We start from the raw sequence: 13,850 nt of genomic DNA on the forward strand, positions 1-13,850 counted from the left end.
TCCGAAATAAGAAGAGAGTCAATGAAGCATTATGAGTAATATATGATACATGGATGACAACGGTAGATCAAAAAGATCACAGTATTACATAGTCTATCGTTAAAGGAAGGAAAAGATGAGAGGTGCCAGGTCTGGAGACAACAAAAGTGTATAGGCCATAAAGTCGTATCTTCATTTCAAGAAATAAGTTCGTGACTCCAACGCGACTACCAGAAGGAAAAGTTAAACCCCAAAGTAATAAAAAATTAGTATAGATTGGTGACAAGGTAAACTAAACATGAATTAGGGGCTGAGTAATTTGATAATGATCGGCATCATGAGAACTTCAGAGATTGCGTTCTGACGATAATAGAATGGAAAACTGAAGAATAACCCTTAAAGGTCATTCAAGAGGACGCTTCCCTAAAGCAAGCAATGTGAGAAAAGTTAAGCTTAAGGGACTGTATGTTCCAGTTACACTAAGTGTCACCCTCGCGAGTACGGAAATTTGTTATCCTTGGTACAGAAGGATTACCGCAAGGCGAGTAAGGGTCATCGATGATGTGAGAAGATGCCAAAGATGAAAAGGTAAAACATCTATAGGTAGATCGTCGTAGCGCTAGATCTTAGTACTCCCCTAAGGGGGGGAATATGGAGTGATGTGGCATTGAGTCGGAACTAAGTGGTTCTATTAATTATGGAATGATAAAGGAAGAATGCAATAAAAATGAGAAAGGGATGAGATTTCACTTATTCAAAGCCTACAGATATGCTACGATTCTAGAACATTATGCAAACACGATGTCAAGAAGAGGAAGTAAGGGTTCCTGCCCGAGATATTATTGATAAATAAGGAGACAGTAGGAGACGTAAGTTAAGACAAAGGAAATAACCCAAGAAAGATTAAGCGGAATATTGATATGAGAATAAGCCAATGAGTAGTTAGTAGTTGATTCAGGAAGAGCCTAGTTATGGCTAGACAAGAGGATACAAATAAATCAACAAATCAAGCAAGATGAACATAATGAACCCCAACATGCGGAATTCAGTCTCGCAAATATGATATTGTAATCCTTGAGAAATATTCAGATAGGAGTTGGGGTAGTTAAAGGTACCGTATGAGTATTACGGAAATAAGCAAGAATACCATTGGGAAGACAGTCAAAACTTCAGTTCAGAAACAACCGTACGAGCACATGAGTGTGGAGGTAAGTAACTAAGGATAGTTATAGGTGAGTACGAACATCAAAAATCAAAAATTCTATCGGGAATACGATGTAATAATCTCGTAGCTTTACAAGAGTCAGAGAGTCCTCCCTAAGTACTACAATGAAAGACTAGCCGAGGAAATAAGAATGAAAGCTTCAACCTAAACATGGTAACTTGAAGGAGAAATGGTCAAGTGAAAACAATCTCATAACAACATTGTACGCACTCTATAAGAAAGTGGCACCTACCGTGTCTAATGAACGGGCAGTAAAATCAAAAGTGATATTCGAGACCATATGAGTTGCACAAAAATCCCGGCATGCGTGGTAACTAAGATAAGCTAAGTATGCACGCAACAAGGGGAAAAAAGATCGGGAAAAGAAATAGCTTACGTTAAAAGAACACTGAGATGGAACAAAAAGAATTATTTGATCAGTGATCCAGAGTTAGTTACGTCATGAATACACTTAAGAGTTCGAAGTATTATTCATGCATGTTGACAATCATACAACCGTTGAATACTCCGGTATAAGTTAAAAGAAAAAATTGAGTCCAGGTCATAGGCAAAGGATTGAATTGTTAAAAGATTGTATCATGGATATTCCATAGCGCCCATGAAAGGCTAAAAGTAATAACTAATACCATGAGCCGTAGATCGAGAGATAGCTTAAGCCTACATAAAGGCTGATCAGAAGGAGGAGGAAACTAAAGAGTTACATCAACAAAGTAAATCAAAAATCTGATTATTGGACCCAGAAAATTTTAGACCTCGTGATTGAGAACATTGCAGGATTACTCTTAGATATCATAGGTACAAGAGAGATAACACAGTAGCCATATTCTATAATGGCTCTACGTTAAAGCCAGTTAGAAGAGTACCGGCCTCATAAGAAGTCAGTATGGAGCTCCCACCGGATTGTGTATGCACCAGAGGTGCAAGTATTATAGTAGAGCTTCAAGTTGTGGATGTGAATTCCACCAATGTGGAAGGGAGGTAATGAAAGCAACAAAAGATACAATGCAAGATTTAAAGGTAAGAAAGGTAAAGGTAAAGAATGTACGAGATACTCAAGTGTAGAAGGTTGTGAATAGTCTAGACTTCAGATAGAGGGCTAGAAGCGCCGTGATATAGTATCTATAAATGATAGTGGTGTCTTCAGTAGCATATCTTCCAACCTATGGTTTCTAGCTATCGAGAAGTCTAGTTAAGAGAGTAAAGAAGAGTCAGAGATGATGTAATGTCTCGCTTGATGTTTCAGAAAAGCATAAGGAAATCGGACGCAAGCTAAAGTATGGTAGAGCGACAAGGCTTTAGGAAGACAGGAGTAAGGATAAGAAAAGGTAAGTGAAAAGGTGATGAAAATGGATAAGTTCTCGGAATTAAGCCCATGAAAACAACAGAGCTGATGGGTTCTCTAAACCTCAGTATAACCTGAATAAACTCAAAGGAGTCTAAGACTAGTAGCATTTAGAAGAGATGGAATGCTGCCCTGGTAGTACAATGAGGGTGTAATTGTGAAAGATAAAGGATGATGTTTGGGCCTTTGATTGAGTAATGATATGAAGAGATTTCATGAATTTTACGGGATTAAAATACCCACGTAAATGAATCACATTGGGATGCTATAAAATACGATTATCAAAGTATAGTATCGCCGCTGAGTGGATCAGGAAAATCACTTCAAATATTCCTCGATGCAACGTAAGCGCTAGTGGCAAGGTTTTACGTAAGAAGTTTCAAGTTATGAGTGGTATATTGCAGATCAATATTGAGGTGAATCAACAATGTATGTACAAAAGTCACAAAGTATGAGATGAGGTTAGGTCGTAATTCTTAAGATGAACAGTGATGAGGAAGTATTAAAGGGCATAGATTTATATATATGGGATAAGCAACGAGAGTAAGCTGGAATTTGGTAGCAGACCTCAGCAACGATAAATCGAAGTAAGAGTTATGGTATAGTATAACCTACCTAGATGCAGTAAAATCATGCAGATAGATAACCGGGTCTATGAAACAAGATATAGCAATATTAGTAAGTTCAACAAAGTACCGAGCAAAGAACTTCAGTATACTTATAGATGCCCAGAGGGACATCCTGTCAAGCTCTGCATATGTTTACAAAGTGAGGCCTAGAGATTGGCTAAGAGCTGAAGGAAAAAGGAGAGAAGAGTCACATAGGCGCACTTACAAGGTCAAAGTCGTATAGGCTGCATGACAGAAGGTAGCAACAGTTACGAGATTTGAAGGATTTCGACCACAAGTCATGGTGTGAGAAAGAGGCCTAAAGGGGGGAATGCCCTGGCCTTTGGATTTATTCACAGAACAGTTGCCTAGATGGCAAGGAGAGTACTAAACTATTCGGAAGACATAAATTATGAAAATAATAAGTGCATCAGTCAACATTCGAGGACGAATTTTCCAAAAGGGGGAATGATGTTAAACTCCATGTTTTCATACGTGAAAGTACTCCATATCTAAATTGATGAAAGCTCGGAAATGAGATGTTACATCCCGCATTTTCATACGTTAAAGTTTCATCGTAAGTTAATCGACGTAAGTTCGGGATTCGGATTAATTTAAGATTATAAGCATTATGCTATTTCAAACAAGTGATAAGTAAATTTGTGAAGGTGATTGGGTAAGCAAATCGAAGAAAATGAGTTTCCTCGAAGTTTGGCATTTTGGGATAAAATACGGTCTAAACTATAATACCCGGTATTTATGGACTAATACCATACAAGGTACCACATGACCATGATAGTAAGTCGTATAAAGTATGTTAAAAGTGAGTAGTATTTTAACTAATTTGAGATAATTCTTAATTATGTGGGAATTAATCTATGTGTAAGTAGCTAGAATGACTAATCACTACTTAGTAGGTGGACGTGGATACACCTAAAGAAGGGGTTCTCTTATGATTAGCTAGCTGGAGGCTTGACAACACATTTAATTAAAAATTTAACACAGGTGTGATAAAAAAATACCACGTAATCTTGTCACTTTTGGAGACAAAGTGAAGCTATTTCCTTTTCTCTACTACTACTAGAATATTAGTAGGATTCATTTAATTGAAAAGGTGGTGATGCTTGATAATTTCTTGAGAACCAAAGCAAAGTAACGATATTATGCAAAAATTTCATACGAAATTATACTGCGTAATAGCAACGGGATTTTGCGATTCTAAGGGAGTACGGTGCAATCTTTCTCAAGAATATCATACAGATTTTTCCCTACTTCGATCCGCCGTTACATGATTGTCGCAATTGACGTGTCTTAGAAGGATTGTCAAGAGAATCGGCTCAGGTATGTTAAGGCTAAGCCCTTCCTTCATTTGGCATGATCCCATAATTACATGAGTTTGATAACGAGGCATAAAGAGAAGTTCATACTCCCGAATTTATATACATTATCCTAGTATCATAAGTTACAGTATTCTCCCTTATCGAGACTTTATATTCAATTGAGTATTGTCTTCTTCCAGTCAAGAGAGCATAGGGTATATATATATATATATATATATATATATATATATATATATATATATATATAGTATTACAGTATTTTCACCACCATCGAGCTATAATCGGTGGGCAGGCCCCTATTGGGCAACCTCAGATCAGATGGTAAGTTATATACCAAGCCTACTGTGGCCGAGCGCCTATGAGCGAGCCAGTTGGCTGAGATACAGAGCCTAGTATGGCCGAGCGCCTATGAGCGAGCTTACTACGACAGAGCAGTTATATATATACCGAGCCTTATAAGGTCGGACAACTATTTTAGTTACTATATTGAGAGAGTGGAGTCAGTATCAACAGGTAGGCATATCTACGGACTATCTTTGAATCCCAGTTGCTTTCAGTTATTATATTATCAGTTCAGTTACAGCTTTCAGTTATTTTGTTGCCTTACATACTCAGTACATTATTTCATACTGACGTCCCTTTTGCCGGGGCCGCTACATTTCATGCGTGCAGGTTTAGACAGACAGACGGGTAGACCTCCTCAGTAGGTGTTTCTCTAGTTCAGCTTGATCGGTAAGATCCACGTCCTTTGGAGTTTCCGGCTCTAGAGTTTTACGTTCATTTTATGTATATATGTATATATATGTTATGGGTAGGCCAGGGTCCAGTTCCGATCACAGTACATCCATCAGTAGAGGCTTGTAGACATATCCTGTCAGTTAGTGCAGTATGTTGGGCTTGTAGGACTTGTATGTATATTGTTGGTTTGCTAGCTGTAGTAGTTATGATGGCCTAGTCGGTCCAGCTTTTTATTGATGTTTAGTCAGCGTTCGCAAATTGTCTTTCAATATGGCCCGTGGCCAAAGTATGACATTATATGTTCAAAGTCCCTTAGTCGCAAGTTGGTACGCAAGGATAGGTGAGGCACCAGGTGCCCGTCGCGGCCCTTCGGTTTGGGTCGTGACAAGTAACAACTAAATGACCCAATCCTATCAAATCAACTGCAAACATCACCAAATTTTGCAGACAAATTCCAAATACCATAGCGGACCTATTCCAAGTTCCAAAATCATATTCCGAGGTCGATAGCTAAAAGTCAACCTACGGTCAAACTTTTCATCTTCAAATTGCCAAATTTTGGCAAATCAACACAAATCAACCTTCGTACTTGCAAAATCAATTTCGGGCATACGCCCAAGTCCAAAATCACGATACGAAGATATCGGAGCCATCAAAATATAGTTCCGATGTCGTTTTCACAAAAGTCAAAGTGTGGTCAATATTTTATAATTCAGCTTCTAAGTCAAGAATCAAAGGATCCAAATCAACCCCGAAAGCTTCCCGGAATGAAACTAACCAACCCCGCAAGTCATAAAATCATAAACACCCATGTGTGAAGCATCACAAGGGGAAACGGGGCGATATTACACCAAACGGTTGATTGAGTCATCACATTCTCCCCCTTTTAGGACAAACGTTCATCATGGAACATGCATAAGGACATACCCGAAGTGGTGAATATATGAGGGTAATGACTCTGCATGTCGTGCTCGATCTCCCAGGTTTCCTCCTCGACCGAATGACCCCTCCATCGAACCTTTACTGAAGCAATGTTGTTTGATATCAACTTCCGGACCTGTCTTTCCAAGATAGCCACATGCTCCTCAATATAAGTCAAATCCTTATCCAATTGGACTATGTTGAAGTCTAGAACATGAGATGAATCACCATAATACTTCTAGAGCATAGAGACATGGAACATCTGATGACCCGTAGATAAATTAGGTGGCAATGCAAGCTTGTAGTCCACCTCACAAATACTCTCAAGGATCTCAAAGGTCTGATATACCTAGGGCTCAACTTACCCTTCTTCCCGAACCTCATCACATCCTTCATGGGTGAAATCCAGAGCAAGACTCGCTCTCCAACCATGAATGCAACATCGCGATTTTCGATCCGCATAACTCTTCTGTCTAGATTGGGATGTAGAAAGCTAATCCTGGATCATCTTGACCTTCTCCAAGGCATCTCGGACCAAATCTATGCCTAATAACTTAGCCTCTCTCGGCTCCCAACTAGAGAACGACATCGTCTCCCATATAGGGCCTCATAAGGAGCCATTTGAATACTCGATTGGTAGCTGTTGTTGTAGGCAAACTCCACAAGTGACAAGAACTGATCCCAAGCACCCCCGAAATCCATAACACAGGCACGAAGAATATCCTCTAATATCTGAATAGTGCGCTTGGACTGTCCGTCCGTCTGAGGGTGAAATGTTGTACTCAACTCAACTCGTGTGCCTAGCTCATGCTGTATCGCTCTCCAGAAATGCAATGTGAACTATGTACCCCGATCAGAGATGATGGATACCGGTACACCATAAAGTCAAACATTCTCGCGGATATAAACCTGAGCTAGCTGCTCTGAAGAATAGGTAGTCACTATCGGAATGAAATGAGCCGACTTGGTCAACCTGTCCATAATCACCCATACCACATCAAATTTCTTTTGAGTCCGTGGGAGCCCAACTACGAAATCCATGGTGACACGCTCCAATTTCCACTCAAGAATCTCAAGTTGTTAAAGCAAACCACCCGGCCGATGAAGCTCATACTTCACTTGCTGACAATTTAGGCACCAAGCTACATACTCCACTATGTCTTTCTTCATCCTTCTCCACCAATAGTGCTACCATAAGTCCTGATACATCATAGCAGCACCCGAATAATGGAGTACCGCGAATTGTGGGCCTCTTAAAGAATCAACTTACGCAAACCATCCATATTGGGTACGCTTAATTGGCCCTGCATCCATAACACGTTGTCATCTCCGATAGTAATCTCCTTAGCATCGCCGTGCTGAACCATGTCCTTAAGGACAAGAAAATGGAGGCCATCATACTGACGCTCTCTGATACGATCATATAGAGAAGACCGAGAAACCATGCCGGCAAGAACTCGATTGGGCTCCGAAACATCTATTCTAACAAACTGGTTGTCTAAGGCCTGAACATCTAATGCTAATGGCCTCTCCGCTACCGGTAGATATGCTAAACTACCCAAAATCTCCGTCTTTGGACTCAAGGCATCAGCCGCCACATTGGCCTTTCCGGGACGATATAGAATGGTGATATCGGTGTCCTTAAGAAACTTATATGACCTCCATTGCTGCAAGTTAAGATCTTTCGGTTTGAACAAATTTTGTAGACTCCGGTGGTCGGTAAAGACCTCACAACGAACACCGTACATATAATGCCGCCAATTCTTCAATGCATAAACAATGGCTGCCAACTCCAAGTCGTGGACCGAAAAATTATTCTCATAGGTCTTCAACTGTCGAGACGCATAGACAATCACCCTACCGTCTTGCATCAACACCGCACCAAGGCCAACACATGACGCATCATAATACACAGTATAATACCCCGAGCCCGTGGGCAACACCAACACTGGGTTGTAATCAAAGCAGTCTTGAGTTTTTGAAAGCTCACCTCACACTCCTCGAATCATCTGAAAGGAGAACCCTTCTGAGTCAATCTGGTCATAGGTGCAACAATAGATGAGAAACCGTCTATGAACTATCGATAATACCCGGCCAAACCAAGGAAACTCCAGATCTCAGTAGCTGTAGACGGTCTAAGCCAATTCTCCACTGCTTTAATCTTCTTTGGATATAGCTTGATCCCCTCACTCGACACCACATGACCCAAAAACACCACCAAATCAAGCCAGAATTCACACTTTGAGAATTTTGCATACAACTTCTTCTCTCTCAAGGTTTGGAGCACGATCCTTAAGTGTTGCTCATGATCTTCCCGATTGCGGGAGTACACCTAGATGTCGTCAATAAACACAATGACGAATGAATCAAGATAAGGTTGGAACACACTGTTCATCAGGTGCATAAATGCCACTGTGGCGTTGGTCAGCCCAAATGACATCGCAAGGAACTCGTAGTGACCATACCGAGTCCTGAAGGCAGACTGCGGAATATTCGGATTGCGAATCTTCAGCTGATGATAATTGGACTACAATTCAATCTTTGAGAACACTCTGACTCCTAGTAGCTGATCAAATAAGTCATCAGTGCATGGCGATGGATACTTGTTCTTCACTGTAACCTTGTTCAACTGCCGATAATCAATACACATGAGCATAGAACCATAATTTTTCTTTACAAACAAGACCGGATAACCCGAAGGTGACACACTAGGCCGAATGAAACCCTTATCGAGCAACTCTTGCAACTGCTCCTTTAATTCCTTCAACTCCGCTAGGTCCATACGATATGGTGGAATAGAAATGGGCTGAGTGCCCAACACCAAGTCAATACCAAAATCGATATCCCTATCGTGCGGCATGCTCGGGAGATCCGCCGAAAATATATCTGGAGAGTCTCTCACTACCGGAATTTACTCAATGGTAGGAGTATCAGCACTGACATCTCTCACAAATGCTAGGTAAGCATCACACCCCTTCTCAACCATCCGCCGAGCCTTTAGAAATGATAAAATCCTACTAGGAACATAATCTAATGTACCTCTCCACTCTAACTGTGGTAAACCTAGCATAGCCAGCGTCACAGTCTTGGCGCAACAATCCAGAATAGCATGATAGACTGACAACCAATCCATTCCCAAGATAACATCAAAGTCTACTATACTAAGCAACAATAGATCAACTTTGGTCTCATAACCACCAATAACAACTAAGCACGACCCATACACACGGTCCAAAATAATAGAATCTCCCACAGGCATGGACATATAAATAGGAGAACTCAAAGAATCATGAGATATATCCAAATATGGAGCAAAGTAAGATGACACATATGAATAAGTGGATCCCGAATCAAATAAGACTGATGCATCTCTATGGAAAACCGGAACCATACTTGTAACGACTAAGTCTGAAGCAACTGCCTCCGTCCTACCCAGAAAAGCATAGCATCTGGCCTGGCTTCCCCCTCTAGGGCGACCTCTACCCACCCATACCCCACCTCTATCTGGCTGTGCGGGTGGAGCCGCAACTGGGGCAACAACCATAGCTTGAGAAGTCTGCGGACCTGACTGAATCTGTGGAGCCTGAGTAGCCTGGGGAGGTGCACCCCTCCTGAGTCTGGGGCAGTCTCTAACCATGTGACAAGTATCACCACACTCAAAGCAAACTCTCGTTGGGCGTGGCTACTGGGACTGGATCGTACCTGGTTGGCTGGACTGACCGCTGAAGGCACCCCATACAAGAGGTGCACTAGAAAGTGGTTGAGCAAAGTGTGTAACCTAAGATCTCGGAACAACTAGAGCACCACTAGAAGCGGGAAGTGCTGAATGAATTGGACGACTCACATAGCTTCTACCATGCCGGGTTGTAGCTGCAGCATGACCACCGCTAAATTCTCCAGTACCCCGAGGCATCTTGGCCTCCTTGTCCTCCTTCTCACGGCCCCGTATACCCTCCAACCTCCGTGCAATATCAACCACCTGCTGATATGGAGTATCTGTCTCTAACTATCTAGCCATGCTGAATCTAATACCATAGTTGAGCCCCTCGATCAATCGACAGACCCATTCTCCAACTGTAGAAATCAAGGTAGGTACATTTCTGGACAAATTACTAAATCGAATAGCATACTCTGACACTGTCATAGTACCCTAGCGTAGCTGGTCAAACTCTATGTGCCATGTATCCGAAGGGTCTGAAGAGCAAATTCCCTTAAGAATAACTCTGAAAACCGAGTCCATGTAAGTGAAGCTGCATCGTCCAGGCTACCCTCCTCGTGCACTCACCATCACTGATATGCCGCTTCGTACAACTAGAAGGTAGTAAAAGCAACCCCACTCGTCCCCACAATACCCATGGTGCTGAGAATTCGGTGGCACTCCTCAAGAAAACCATATGCATTCTCTGAAATCAAACCACTGAAAGTAGGAGGGTGTTACTTCTTGAACCTCTCAAGTCTAAGATGATCCTCCTCTAATGTTGATGCCCTAACCACGGGCTAAAACAGAGCAACAGGCTGTACCAGTATAACCTTTGGGACCGCTGCTTTGGGGTACGGACCGCGGGAGTCTGAGCTCCTCCCAACCTGAGATGTGGCTGGTGCAAGTGGAATCAACCCTGCTTGAGCTAAGGTACTGAACATGCTTAAGAATTGTGCGAGGGTCTCCTGAAGTGCTGGGGTGGCAACAGGCACCTTGGGTTCCTATCCCCAACTGGAGCTACTAGTGGCTCCTCTATCGCAGCTCGGATAGGTGCTCTAGCTGCACCACATGCCCCTTCTTGGCCTTTGTCCCGGCCTCGACCTCTCACGGCTCTAGAAGGGGGTGTGGGTGTCTAATCGTTGGATCCAGTAGTGCATGTCCTCACCATCTGTGAGAGAATAGAAAGTCAAAGATTTAGTTTTCGAAGATAACCAATTTGCACGATAAGAAATCAAAGAAGTGAGGTTTTCCTAACAATTCTGTAGCCTCTCAAAGATAAGTACATATGTCTCCATACCGATCCGCAAGACTCTACTAAGCCTACTCATGACTCGTAACACCTATGAACAAGAGCTCTGATACCAACCTGTCACGACCCCAATTTTCCTCCATAAGATATTGTGATGGCACCTAGTCTCTACGGCTAGGTAAGCCTAACATTTGATAAAACTGAATAGATATAATTAGAAAAAAACTAAAAGCCAGTCTAATAAACTCATATAAACTTTCGGAAAAAAAGAATCTCAACCATACACTCCCCAAGAACGGTGAAACAAAGTCATAAGCTCCACAGAGTAAGCTAAAGTGTCTAGTACATCACTGTCTGAAAGAAAATACAATAGTTAATAAGAACAAGGGAAGGTGACTCCAAGGCCTGCGAACATGGAGCAGGTATACCTTGAAGTCTCCAAAGCAGCAACTCAAATCAACTTTAGCGTCCGAACGGGTAGACGTACCTGGATCTCCACAAAATTGTGCAGTAGCGTAGTATGAGTACACCATAATGGTACCCAGTAAGTATCAAGCCTAATCTCGGTAGAGTAGTGACGAGGCCATTTCAAGGCACCTACTAGGATACTAATAAACAAAATAAAAAGTTTATAAGGATAAATAATGGAAAATAAATACAATAACTAATACGAATCAATTAACAACATGAACTAATACCGGAATCAAACATGGGAATAACATAAAGAAGCAACTAAAGAAAACCGAAATGGTCATATACAGACAACAACTGGCAAAAAAAGAAGGAAGAACACAACTGCAAGAATCACAACGAGGTACCGCCTCGTGTACAATACGATTCACCATCGAGGCAACATGAGAGAGATAACATGTAACATTAATAGAGGCAACATGTTCAACTAAGCATGAGAGCAATTTATCAATTAGAATGTAGAACAAGTATTAACAAAATTATTTAAAGCATGTAAGGATAGACTAACACTAGTAAGAATGGATTGACTAAGAGAATTTAGAACATTATACTACAACTCAATTAATGGATGAAAAGAGTCTAAATAGCCTAAATTGAACAATTACCACATACAACCTGTGTACCCAGTCGTCACCTTATGTACACGGTTTTCACATAGCACAACTGAATCAATCAATACCAATCCTAAGGGATAGTTCCCCCCCACAAAGTTAGGCAAGACACTTACCTCAGCAAGGCCAATTCAACACTCAGAAATAGCTTTTCCCTTAAAATTCGCCTCCAGACGGCTCAAATCTAAACCACTAATATCATCAAATAATGCTAGGAAATTCAATTGCAACGGATAAAGCTAAGATATTTACACTTTTTCCAAAAGTCCCCTTGGGCCTCGCCCGGTCAAAATTCGGGTCCAATGGTAGATTCCGACTACCCATGACCCCACGAGTTCATACATGTTTACTTTCAAAATACGAGTCCAAATCGACTCTCAAAACTCAATTTCTTATTTTTCAAAAACTTAACAAAGTTTCACAAATTTTCACTTTGATTCACATGATTTTGATGTTCAAATCTAAGATATGTTGATGGAATATGATTAGAAATAGATTAGAATCACTTACTCAAGGTTTGTAGGTGAAAAACCCCTCTCCAAATCACCTCCTACCGAGTCTAGGGTTCAAAAATGAGAGAATGTGTTTAAAAATCCCGTCTCCCAGGCCTTTAACCAGTTGCAGATGTCGCATTTGCAACACAGGGTTCGCATTTGCAAACCCTCGCAATTGCGGATCAGGGCTCGCATTTGCGAACCCCGACAGCCTTATGCATCATAGCAATTGTGAGAAAAGGCATCGCAATTGCGAACTGGCCGTCATCGCAAAAGCGAACAATTATTCACAATTTCGAACCAAGCAAAATTCTACTGCATTCGCAAATATGAAAGGGGAGTCGCATTTGCGACAATCGCCCCTACTGTCACCTTCACAATTGCGAGGCTGGTGCTCGCAATTGCGATAATTGAGCACCAGCACACCAGCAGTTCAAATCATTTAAGGCATGTAAGGATAGACTAACACTAGTAAGAATAGATTGACTAAGAGAATTCAGAACATGATACTACTATTCAATTAAAGCATGAAAAGAGTCTAAATAGCCTAAACCGATCAATTATCACATATAACCCGTGTACCCACTCGTCACCTTGCGTACACGGTTTTCACATAGCACAACTAAATCAATCAATACCAATCCTAATGGTAGTTCCCCCACACAAAGTTAAGCAAGATACTTACCTCAACAAGGCCAATTCAACACTTGGAAATAGCTTTTTCCTTAAAATTTGCCTCCACACGGCTCAAATCTAAACCAAAATCGACTTAAAATTATCAAACAATGCTAGGGAATTCAATTGCAACAGATAAAGCTAAGACCTTTACACTTTTTCCAAAAGTCTCACCGGGGCTCGCCCGGTCAAAATTCGGGTCCAATGGTAGATTCCGACTACCCATGACCCCACGAGTTCATATATGTGATTAGTTTCAAAATTCGAGTCCAAATCCACTCTCAAAAATCAATTTCTTATTTTTCAAAAACTTAACAAAGTTTTACAAATTTTAAATCACTTTGATTCACATGATTTTGATGTTCAAATCTAAGAAATGTTGATGGAATATGATTAGAAATAGATTAGAATCAATTACTCAAGGTTTGTAGGTGAATATTCCCTCTGCAAATCACCTCCTACCGAGTCTAGGGTTCAAAAATGAGAGAATGTGATCA

The sequence above is a fragment of the Nicotiana attenuata genome, unplaced genomic scaffold (assembly GCF_001879085.1).
Source record: "Nicotiana attenuata strain UT unplaced genomic scaffold, NIATTr2, whole genome shotgun sequence".
Taxonomy (NCBI): Eukaryota; Viridiplantae; Streptophyta; class Magnoliopsida; order Solanales; family Solanaceae; genus Nicotiana; species Nicotiana attenuata.